Source organism: Macrotis lagotis, chromosome 8 (assembly GCF_037893015.1).
Source record: "Macrotis lagotis isolate mMagLag1 chromosome 8, bilby.v1.9.chrom.fasta, whole genome shotgun sequence".
NCBI lineage: Eukaryota > Metazoa > Chordata > Mammalia > Peramelemorphia > Peramelidae > Macrotis > Macrotis lagotis.
In genome coordinates, this window is record NC_133665.1 from 173113076 (window position 1) to 173124802 (window position 11727).

Below are 11727 nucleotides of genomic sequence, written 5' to 3' on the forward strand. Positions count from 1 at the left end.
ATCCACCAACATTTATGGAGTGCCCAGGGGGTAATTCATACTCTGTACCAACTAATGCTGAGCAAATTGTAGTTAGGTAGACTAGAAGAACCAATTGCTCATTATATACTCTAAGTGCAATTCACTTCATTTCAATTCAGCTGGCATTCATTGTGTACCCATTGGTCCAAGACTGTTCCCAGGCTGGATGCTAAGGATGCAACGGCAGAGCAAAGCAACAACAAAACAAGTCAATAAATAATCACTTTTTGTCTTTGGAGAAGCATCTAAGACTGGGGGAACCAGGAAGGAGCTCTTATAGGAGGTGCCTCCTGAGCTAAACCTTGAAGTTGGAGGGATTCTGAAGCCCAAAGCTGAGAAAGGAGTGAATTTTGGGGGTCTGAGGGGAAATAATATGTACAAAGCATCAGGCATAGGAGATGGAAGGTTATGGACAGAGACCATAAGTCAGATTGAACATTCAAAGAGGGTATCATAATTAATTGCTCTTCCTTTGGGTTCCTATTCCTCTCTCTAGTGACTGTGTCTACTTATAGACCTTCATTAGGGATGATTGAAGTTGAGTCCCCGAAGTTACTTTCCAAATAAAAGTGAATTTTTTCTTCATATATGAATTTCTATCCCACCCCCATCTTTATTCTTTTCAGTATGGTAGTTTTTAGTACATTTTTATTTTTATTTATTAATTTTATGTTATTATTTATATGTTTTGTTTTTACCATTTTACTTTTCTAGTTTGTTATAGAAAAGATTTTTATAGAAATTTTCTAGTTTGTTATAGAAATTGTAGAGAATTCTTGAAATCATTTTTAAAACTAAAAGAAGTCTCTGAAAAGTATTTAAAATTATATACCTGTTGCATTGTGTTAGGAGTGAACAATTGTTATCAGGTGGAAATAATAATGATAGCAATTATTCACAAAGGACTTCACAGTCTGCAAGACCCAATTTACATTGGAGCCTCAAGTGAAGTACATGCTGAATTTATTGTTATTCCCATTTTAACAGCTGCACAAACTGAGGCAGAGAGGCCAAGTGACTTCTATATCCCACAGATCATCACATAGCTAGTCACAAGCATGATCTGAATCTAGCTCAGATTGACTTCATATCCAGCATGGCAAACTGGGGTAGAAGGGCATGAGTGGGGATTCAACCTGTTAATCTGAAAGTGAAAAAATCTAAATCCTGACCTTCATGGCTCCCTTGTGTTGGAAGTGGAAGCCTCCAAAGCCAGAGCCAAGCTTGCCTGCTCCCAGATCACTTGCCTACTCACTCAAACAGTTGTGGTTTTCAGTATGGTTCTGCTAGTGAAATTGCAGCCTTTACAGTGTGACATTACTTCTTGGTAACAGCCTGAGATACCATTAGATAATTCTAAAATACAAATCAGGGTCAGGTCAGATGAACTCTCCTTTTCATTAATCTTAATTTGCAAATTACCCATATCCTGGTGGCAAAATATGAGTTATGAGACTCTATTATGGAATTCTTTAGCACCTCTAAAGGGGAAGACCTCTCATCCTAGGCAACTCTGTAGTTGGAATATTTGATGGAAACTGAGACCCAATGGGAGCTTGTCAAGAATATTGGCCACTGATGACCAGGTACACCCCTTCTCAAGAACTGCATCATCCTCCAGAAGTATAATTTTTAGCTACTGGCTTTCTTGAATTCTGTTGCTACCTTTATGTTCCTTTTGGGAAGATCTAGATGAATAGATTTCTACTATGTCATGATGGGGTAGTCATGGACCATTAGAAAAAAGGAAGTCCCTTCTCCTGGCTACTTGACTATTGCAATCAGCAAGTTAGCACCTACTGTATTTCAGACACTGTCCTTGGTGGAGTGTGTATGGTACTATTAAATTCTTCTAGGGATGATGAGATCTGGTCCTAAATCATTAAGGATCCATTTATGGCATGTTTTGTAATATGCAAATTGTATATGACAAAGTTCTTTGCATTTAATCAATAAATAAGTATCTATTAAGGCATGTGTCAGACAATATGCTAGTCTCTGGGAATATAAAGGTAAAATCAAATGAAGAAAAAAAGGATGGTATATCACCACCTGGTCCTTGTTGAAATATTAACTCTGACTAGCATTGATCTGTGTGTCTAATCTCCAGTGACAGGATTTAGGAAACAAAGGTATTTACAAGGGTTAACAAAATCTGACTAGAAACTTGAAATATCATCATAGATCAAGCTAAAATATAAGTTGAGTTATAATTGTGATTTTTAATTTCAAACAAAAAATAAGTTTGCATTTTACACAATAGCAAAGTACAGGGTTCAGGCCAGTTTTGGTAACAGGTGATTTGTCTGTTGCTTTGAAAGTCTCAGGTTTGATTCTGTTCCAACCCTGGGTTGTTTTCTAGTTCTTAGCACAGTGCATATAGTGTAGGAGACACGTAATAAATGCTTATTGACTTGGCTTTTGTAGTTTAGAAACCTCACTGCCACTGACCCCTTATAGATTTTTGCACCATATGCTAAATTATACATCCATTAGTGTGTGAGCTGCTTGAAGACCTGAATTCTATCCTCAGTGATTAGCAAATAGTGGGTATCTAATAAGTGCTTGTTATAGACCTATTTATTTATTATATTTTATTTATTTATATATATATTTATACATATTTATATATTTATTTATGACTTTGAGCAAATCACTTCTCAGAACTCAGTCTCCTTTTTTTTAAGGTTTTTGCAAGGCAAATGGGATTAAGTGGCTTGCTCAAGGCCACACAGCTAGGTAATTATTAAGTGTCTGAGGCCGGATTTGAACTCAGGTACTCCTGACTCCAGGGCCAGTGCTCTATCCACTGCTGCCCCATTAGTTTCCTTTTCTGTACAATGACCAAGTGACCCTCTCAGGTCCCTTTTAGCCCTGGACCTATGATCATGCTCTTTACTCTATTAGTCATTGTTGATAGGGAATAATATTTTTGCCACTAATTACTGACTGAGAGGTCACTTCTATGTGTAGATGCATTTTCTTATATGGATATATATCTTGTTGCCCAACACCTTGGCTTCTTGTACCACTATGTTCATTCATATAATACCTGGTAAATAATAATGCCATCAGTAAGTGTGTACATCCATTTGGTGTAGTCATATTTGAAGAATTTTGGAATTGTGTCACTTTGGAAATGGGTCTCAGTTTCTACATTTGAAAATACTCATATCACTCTGATTGTCTAGATATTTTAATTAGTAGTATCAGAATTGTTCCATCAAGTGCCATAGGTTATAGAATTATAAATAAGGAGTTAGAAGAAAAATCACAGAGGACGTCTTCTGAAATATAACTTTGTATATAGTAGATTCAAATATATTCTAGACTCCCTTAGCAGTTGATAGGAAGTCACCCTGACACCAAGCTGTCCTTTGACTCTTATTATCTGTGTGACTTCAGACAAGTCCTTCAACTTTTGTGATCCTCTGGATGCTAGGACATATGTAGTAAGACATGGATAGGTTGGGATCAGTAAAAGGAATTCCTTCATTTAGGGCTCCCTGTTTGCTGAAATCCCATTCCCTTTGAGTATTTGGTATGGTGCACGCTTAGTAAATATTTGAGGATGATCAAATTTAATCCACAATTTTGGATTTGTCTTTGGAAATGTCTTTTGGGATTGGAACTCTATTGTATTAATAAAAGCTTTTTACCCAGGACATATGAGTGCAAATGAAAAATCCATTTGTAAATGCCAATATACTTTGCCTAATTTTTTTTTTTGGAGATAGGGATGTAAAAGCCTTTGAAAGGGAAAATACTGCTGAATGTCAGTGTACCAGGTTTGTCTTTTGATGTTAACGCCTATTTGCCCATGTAGGTTCAGTCTGAATGACTTCTAGACAGAGTAGGCTAATTACTCGAACCCATCAGAAATTGAGTGCTTGTGATAATGCTTGCCGTTGGCTTCTTGACCGCTGTTTTCCTTGATGGAGATTTTAATGAAGTTTTTTTATGTTTTGTGAGAGGGCAGCTTAGCTCAATCTTCTCCATCACTGAAAATAAGCAGCAAGCCCCCAATATTTCCAGCATGATTCTTTATAGTTCAGGTCAGTATGGCCCCTGCAGATGCTCTTACTTTTCCTGATAAAAATGAACACAAAGACGATAAATTGCTTTGCTCCTCCTTAACCCTGTCTCAGATGAATCCATAAATGCTGCAAAAGAAGACTGATAAACATAGGCTATGCCAAACTAAGAAAAAAATCATACCTACTTAGGCCTTTTCCTACTAAAAGAATCTTTATACTTAAACCAAGAATTGAGGAATGAAATTATGTAAAGATGGGATGACATTCTGTAAATCAATAGTTGTGTTGTAGATCCTTTCCTCATAGAATCATGACTTAATTCTTCTAACATGTCTAGGCTAATGAGAAAGGTGCCTTTTTTAAATTTTGATTTTTTTTTTTGTCTAGTGGAATGTAATCTCCTTGAGGGCAGGGACCATTTTCATTTCCATCAGTCGCTAAAGAGATCACTAATTCCTTTTAATTTATGGAATAAATAAAGCTTCGTGGATTCAATGGTGTCCCATAGTTAGTTGGTGTGGGAGGCAGGACTGGAATTGTAGGATCATTGGACTGATGATGGGATAACAATTTTTATCTGGCTGATGTGATTATAGGCTCATAGATTTAGAGCTAAGAGAATCCTTCTAGTCTAGTTCTCCTTCTTCCCTCAATTTACCTATGAGAAAGCTGAAAGTCAAGGATCTATGTGACTTTTCCTAGGTGACACAAGTAGGTCTAGCATTTCTTAAGCGCCTATGATGGATGAGAGGCACAATGCTCCCAACATAAAAGTGAAGAAGTCACTGCTCTGGTGGAGCTTATGCTCTATCAGGGGAAACAATAAATAGACATATAACTGAAAGCAAAGTTTATATAAAGTAAGTTGAAAGAGGGTCAGGGAAGGCTTGATGTAAGAGGAAGTACCTGGACTGCACTGGGAGGAATTCCAAGAAGAGGAGGTTGACCTGAGGTCTTCCAGACTCATCTGGTTTTCTACCATTCAGGTTACTTCGCCTCTTTTTTTCATGACAATAGTAGTTTCCTCCTGTTGAGATTTCCCTCCCCCCACCCCCTGGCTCTCTACAAAAGTGCATCTTGATTGGGTTGGAGTGCTTGGATCTTAAGCCCTCTTCTTTGAGCTGTGTGACTCTGGTTAACTGTTTTTCTTCGTCCAGGGTTTTATTGTTGTCATTTGCAAAATGAGGCAATTTGAATAGATGAACTCTGAGTTCACTTTTAGGTTTAAACTTATGATCCATGGATCATTTCAGACTGATGAAAATTCATCCCATTGTTACTGATCTCAAAGAAGGGAGATTTTGCATTCTTATTGAGTAACCCAGAACATTTGTGTACCACTGCAGCACTGTAGCATAGAAGCCCAGAGATCTGTGAATTTAACATTATTCCTGGATAGGTTAATGGATAGGCTAAATGTTCAGTTGTTGCTATTTAGTCATTTCAGTTGTATCCAACTCCTTATGACCCCAGTTGGGGTTTTCTTGGCAAAGACACTACAGTGGTATGACATTTCATTCTCCAACTCATTTGACAGAGGAGGAAACTAAGGTAAACCGGGTTACATGATTTGCTCAGGATCGCACAACCATTGACTATCTATCTGAGGTCAGATTTGAACTCAGGAAGAAGAGTTTTCTGACTCCAGGTCCAGGGCTGCTATGGTGTCAACCAAATGCCTACTTCTATATAAAATATATCTTTCTGCTTATCATCCCAATATTTTCCAATTAAAGGGATGCTAATGTGCCTTTTGCTCCTGGTTTCCTTTGGAGTCTCACTTATATCATTCTTCTGGACAGTCTGAGATGAGGCACAGAAGACTTCCCACTGGGTCTGTTTCAATCTACTCATCTAGAGGAAACAACATCCTTTTTTCCCCCTTTGAGCATCTCATTTAACATAAATATGAATCTCATCTCTATCTCTGACCCTGAGCCTTGTGGGGCAGGATTCCTACAGCCCTGTCCATATATAGAGTCATAGTGTATAACAGCAAACATAATTATGCCCCCCACCCAAAATGAGGTTTTACTCAAAGTGTGGAAATGTGCTTCCATGTGAAGCAATTGAAATGCCTGGGTAGGTTCAAGACATCCTTGGTATAGGAGTGTCTGAGCTGCCTCTGTGAACACTATTGGCATCACTTCACCATTCATCCAGGTATTGCCTTCTGCAAGAGGGAATAACACAGTGACAATTAGTTTGTAGGGAATTTTAAGGGAGGTAATGGAAGCCAGGAAGGGGATGCTGAAGTCAGTGTTCTTCAAGAGCAATGTCATTATGGCCCTCATTATCATCATTTAATTGCAAGTGGTACTGTACCAGAGTCTGTGAAAAAGGGATTTAGAAACACACCCCTTAATGGATAAGGCCAGCATGGACCACAGGACTTTACTATTTAAGGTTGTATAAGCTCTAGCATCTATTTATCATTGTTATTTTGATGTAAATTTGATGCAGTTAACTGCTCATCTAAGAGGCAGCATGTACAGAGGAGATAGAAGACAGGTAGGGGACTCAGGACAACCTAGATTCAAATCCTGTCTCTGACCTGGTCAGACTCTGAAGCCTGGAGCAAGTCCATTGAACCTCCTCAGGGCCCCGGCCACTCCCTAACCTGCAATCAATAGGGAGAAGCCAGTCTTCAGAACTGAAGAAATCACGGGTCTAGATCAAATCACTAAAATAAACTTTTATATCAACAAGTAAAATTGATAGTCTAAGAAATAAGCCTAGAAGGTGCCAACCAGTGCCAAACAGGACTCCACTGGTGAGAATATAAAGAAAAAACAAACATAATCCCTGCTCTCAGGGAGTTTACCTTCTAAGGAGAAGACATTTATGAGCAAAATCTTCTAGAGAAGATGGAAGGTAGCTTTAATGGGGAAAGCCTGACAAAATGGGGGACCAGGAAAGGCCTCTTGAAGGAAGGGGTACCAACAATTAGAGAAGACAGAGATTGAGACAGGGAGCCTAAGGGGCAGGGAGGGCAAAGGATGGTAGGTATTGTTCTATAAAAGATATGTAATCTCACTGATAGCTATGATTTAAGATAGTTTGGTTTTTAAATTCTTCATTATACCATTGCATTTGAACTCTGGCATGACAGACTTAATTCAGATGGTCATTTTACTTTTTCATTTGTTCATTTATCTATTTTTTGATTACTTAATAGATTAGATTTCCCCTTCTCCCCCCATGAATAGTCAAACCATTTATTCTGTAGGTCTTTATAGACATAGACCTGTTATGGAAAGGGTCCTAAAATTAAGCTATTGAAGCTAAAAACTGCAACAAGACTTTTGGGATATCCTATATATAGATGGAAACTATGTAGAAACAAGAATTTCCAAATGTAATATAGCTAGGACAAGTTGAATAAAATCAAACTGCTATACCTTAGCAGAAGAAACTGGTGGATGGATCATGTATGTATAAGGAGTTATTTGACATATTGGTTGTTGGAGAGGACAGAAGCTGATTCACTATTTTTATTGAGTGTTCAATTCAACCAGAGAATTTAATGAGTCTGCTATGAACAAAAAGGCACTAGACATAGAAAGGCAGTCATGAAATCTTACACTTCCTTCAAGCAACTTCCGTTCTAATGGGATATCATCACATATTCACAGTAAATTGAATCTAGTTGTATGTGATGACTTTTAAAAAAGTGTTTATTGCTCATATCCTAGCATCAAAGAGTGACTATCAAGAACTTGTTGCCTCGTTTTTCTCTCAATCTCTTGCTTCTGGTTTAGCCATCTGAAGGCTCAAATCACAACAATTTCCTAGAATATGTTAACTGTTTTAGATGAATGGAGAATGTAGATAAAAATGTCACTTATTTATTACTGACAAATCCAGATACATAATAAAAACTTGCATTTGTGGATTTTTGACATTTTTGGTTTATACTTGATTTTTTTTCTCTAGAATTTAAATAAGATAATTTATTGAAGTTTTCAGATATTAGGGTTCAGTAGCTCTTTGTAGGTATCTATTCCCTGAGGTTTATTCTTTCCAAGGTTTAGTGGATAACTTCTTCTAATTGACCAATTAATCTAAAGGTAACTATTTTTAAACCTAAGGCTATATATTATTCTACCCCATGTCCTATATTTAATTGTGTGCATGTGGGTGTGAAGAATTCTTAACTATAGCCCTATCTCATTTTCAAAGTCACAACATGCGGAGATTTGACTTGAGGGCCAGAACACATCCTCCTCCTTTGGGGGGTCAAATACATTAGCTTCCACTTTTTTTGAAAAATGGTATTTAAGGCCGTTTCTCTGCTGTTCTCTTAGGATGTGGGGGAGTGGAGTGTTTCAAATTGAGAGGCACTTCACAGTAGGGATCTTTTTGGTCTTTACATAAAAAACAAAAGTCAGTTCTCTAGGGCTACTATTTCTCAAGTGAAACAGATTCATTTAACCATCATTCCAGACCAATGGAATGAATCCTAATAGGATTTTTACAGGACAAAAGAGCTCCAGAAAACTCCAATATTTTAATGCTGGTGCAAACACAGCATCATTTTTCAATGTCTTTCCGATGACAATCTGGTTATTAGGTTGTCAGAAATTTTTGACAAAACGTAGTGTAGGACTACCTAATTACATTGCTTCAAAGTCCACTGGGGTTGCCGGTATGTTTTCTAATAATTTTTGGTCCAGGTTGTTTTGTTAAAGGCAAACGTATCAGTCATGTGAACAGTGTTGACTTTTTATGGTCACTGGTCTAAACATGAAAAATCCATTTAGACCTTATATTCTGGGTCACAGCCTAATAGAAAGTGCCTGCAAAACCTGGAAGTATCTCATGGGTGGAAGTTTAAGTTGTTGGGGAGAGATGTCAAAGAGATTTTTAGTCTTGTAGTAGAGCTTTTGTAATGGAAAATATTATAAGAAATATTCTTTTAAAATTCATATCCGAATAATTTGTTTACTCTTATTTCTTATCAAAAATCAATACTCTTCTATATGTGTTTAAAAACAAGAGTATTGACTTTGAATTTTTAATTATTTTGAAATAATTATATAACTATCAAGAATATATTTGAATTTTGGTATAGAAGGTTTGTATGTTTGTGTGAGTGTGTGTGTATGTATGTGTATTTGTGTGTGTATGTGTAAACATACCTGGGATAGTTATTGTTCAAGGAAGAAGATACAGAGCTAGAGGATCAGTATTATTGCTTTGGGATGGATCTTGGCATGAGAGAAGGCAGGAGAAAGGTCAGGGTCACAGAATTTGGGGCACATGGCAACCTCTACCATGCTTCTACACCTTCTACAACTTCCATTTGATGTTATTATTCCTGTGAATTGATGTTTCTAAGAGTGAGGCTGCAAGAAAAAATGTTTTGACCCCAGGAGGGACACAGAAAGAATAAAGAAAAAACAAGTAAATATATAACTCTTGAATCAGAAAATAAGTTCAGCCTGGAAGGGAAGAGAAAGAGGACAAAGCAAAGAAAGCTTGGCTTCTTCTACAGAATATGTTGCCAGGATAAACTGATTACCTAAAATCTCATCATCATGAAAATGGACTCTTCTGGAGACTCTCACCCTCTCAACTTATTCTCCAGTCCCCCTGAGGCTGGGGCACTGGAGAGTCTCCAGTAAAATCCTCTCAAAGTCTTCCTTTTTATAGGCTTATGACTTTCCTGGTACTCCATTTTCCATTAGAAGCTCTGCTCATCTTCAATTCCATGGGCCAACATTCTTGCTTCCTCTCCTCTATAACTCTCCTCCCACTAGAATGAGCTGATCACCTGAGATCTCATCATCATGAAAAATGCCTCTCCTTCTCCCCTTTCTCCCCACTACCCTCATCTTCCTTTTGTGTATTATCTTCTCCTATTAGACTGTAAGCTAATAAGTTAATACACAAATAATGGAAAGGTATTTAACAACTGGTGTTTTGGTAAATAAATGGAGCACTTGGAGATCTTGATGGAGTACTTGTCTCCTCTATCATCCTTGTCTCCCGCCCCTCCAATGCTCCTCTAGGGAGGATTGAGGGAGTCCAGAATTGGAACTCAACAGAAAATTGTTAATATTTTCCTAATATTGATCCCTAATTTAAATACTTATAGATCAGATTTGGTAATTTTGGAAATATCTTTCAGTAGTCTTTTTGCAAGAATTTTCTGCAGAATAGAGTGAAATTTAAAAAGTAATTAATACAAAAAATGCAAACATCATATAGATCTATATGGATATTTAAGAAAGAAAATGCAAACATTATATAGACCTATATGGGTATTTAAGAATGACATATTGAATAATATAGAAGTTAAAAGAATAAATAATGGAAAGAATTAATAACCATTAAGGTTATGATAATGATGGCACTACAGAATTTCTTGATACACTAAGCAGCTCACAGGAAAAAATTTTTCTTCAGAAAATACTTTGGAAATATCAAAAAAGAGAATTCATGATATGCAATTTTAAGAAGAGAAATTTGATGGATAAACATACAATAAGAATAAAAGAGGAAAATTAAAAAATTAGAGGAGAGATAGATAAACTGGAAATCAATCGGATTATAGGTTTGATTAAAACTACAAATTGGTTCTTTAAAAAGGCCTGATTAAAAAAAGATCAGAAAGGAAAATAAATTAATAAAATCCCCAAATGAACAAGATAAATCATGACAAAGAAAGACAGAGAGTTATTAGAATACACACACACACACACACACAATTATGTTCCAGGAAAACCAAGTATTTAAAAGAATTGGAGGCATATCTACTAAAGTATTAAATACAAAAGTAGCATTATAAAATGGTAAATAAATTGAATAATTGAATAAATTGAAAATAAATTGAAAATAAATTGAATTATCTGCAAAGGCATTACCAATGTAATGGGGGAGGGAACCATTGGTTTAAATAGGTTTACAAGCAAATTTTATTAAAATTTTAAAAAAATAATACTTATTTAACACAAGTTATTCACACATATTGTGAAGAAAAACATTATATAAATATATTGTATGTGACAAATATAATCTTATTCCCTAAACCAGGGAAGAACTAAGATAGGAAAGAGAATTATAAACCAGAATTATAAACCAATGTCATTAAGGAATTAAAAATTTTAAAAATAAAATTCTTGCAAAAAGACTACTGAAAGATACTTCCAAAATTACCAACTCTGATCTAGAAGTATTTAAACTAGGGATCAATACTAGGAAAATATTAACATAATTTTCTGTTGAGTTCCAATTCTAGACTCCCTCAATCTTCCCCAGAGGAGCATTGGAGGGGTGGGAGACAAGGATGACAAAGGAGACAAGTATTCCATCAAGATCTCCAAGTGCTCCGTTTATTTACCAAAACACCAGTTCTTAAATACCTTTCCAGTCCAGTCTCTAATTCATGCCCACTCCCATGGCACTTAGTAAGGTAAGACTCTGGTGCTCAAGGACACCAGGTGAAGATAGTTTATATTGCTCCCACCCACAACGGTCCACAACAATTATCATATTAAAACAAAAATATCTCAAATTACATTTTTATATCATTAGATACAGAAACAGCTCCTGACAAAGTACTTCCTACTAAACGATGCTAAAGATCCTATAAAGCCTTGTTAGAGGTCCTTTTCTTTATATGACAAATAACATCTATACAAAACCTAAACCTAGCATTATATCT

At 36.3% G+C, this 11727-nt stretch overlaps 1 long non-coding RNA gene across 2 annotated transcripts in view; it reads left to right on the plus strand.

Moving 5' to 3' along the window:
- The window catches only part of LOC141496355 (uncharacterized), a 686762-nt gene that overhangs the window by 48268 nt on the left and 626767 nt on the right, over nt 1-11727 (plus strand). The gene's annotated exons all lie outside the window — the stretch shown is intronic.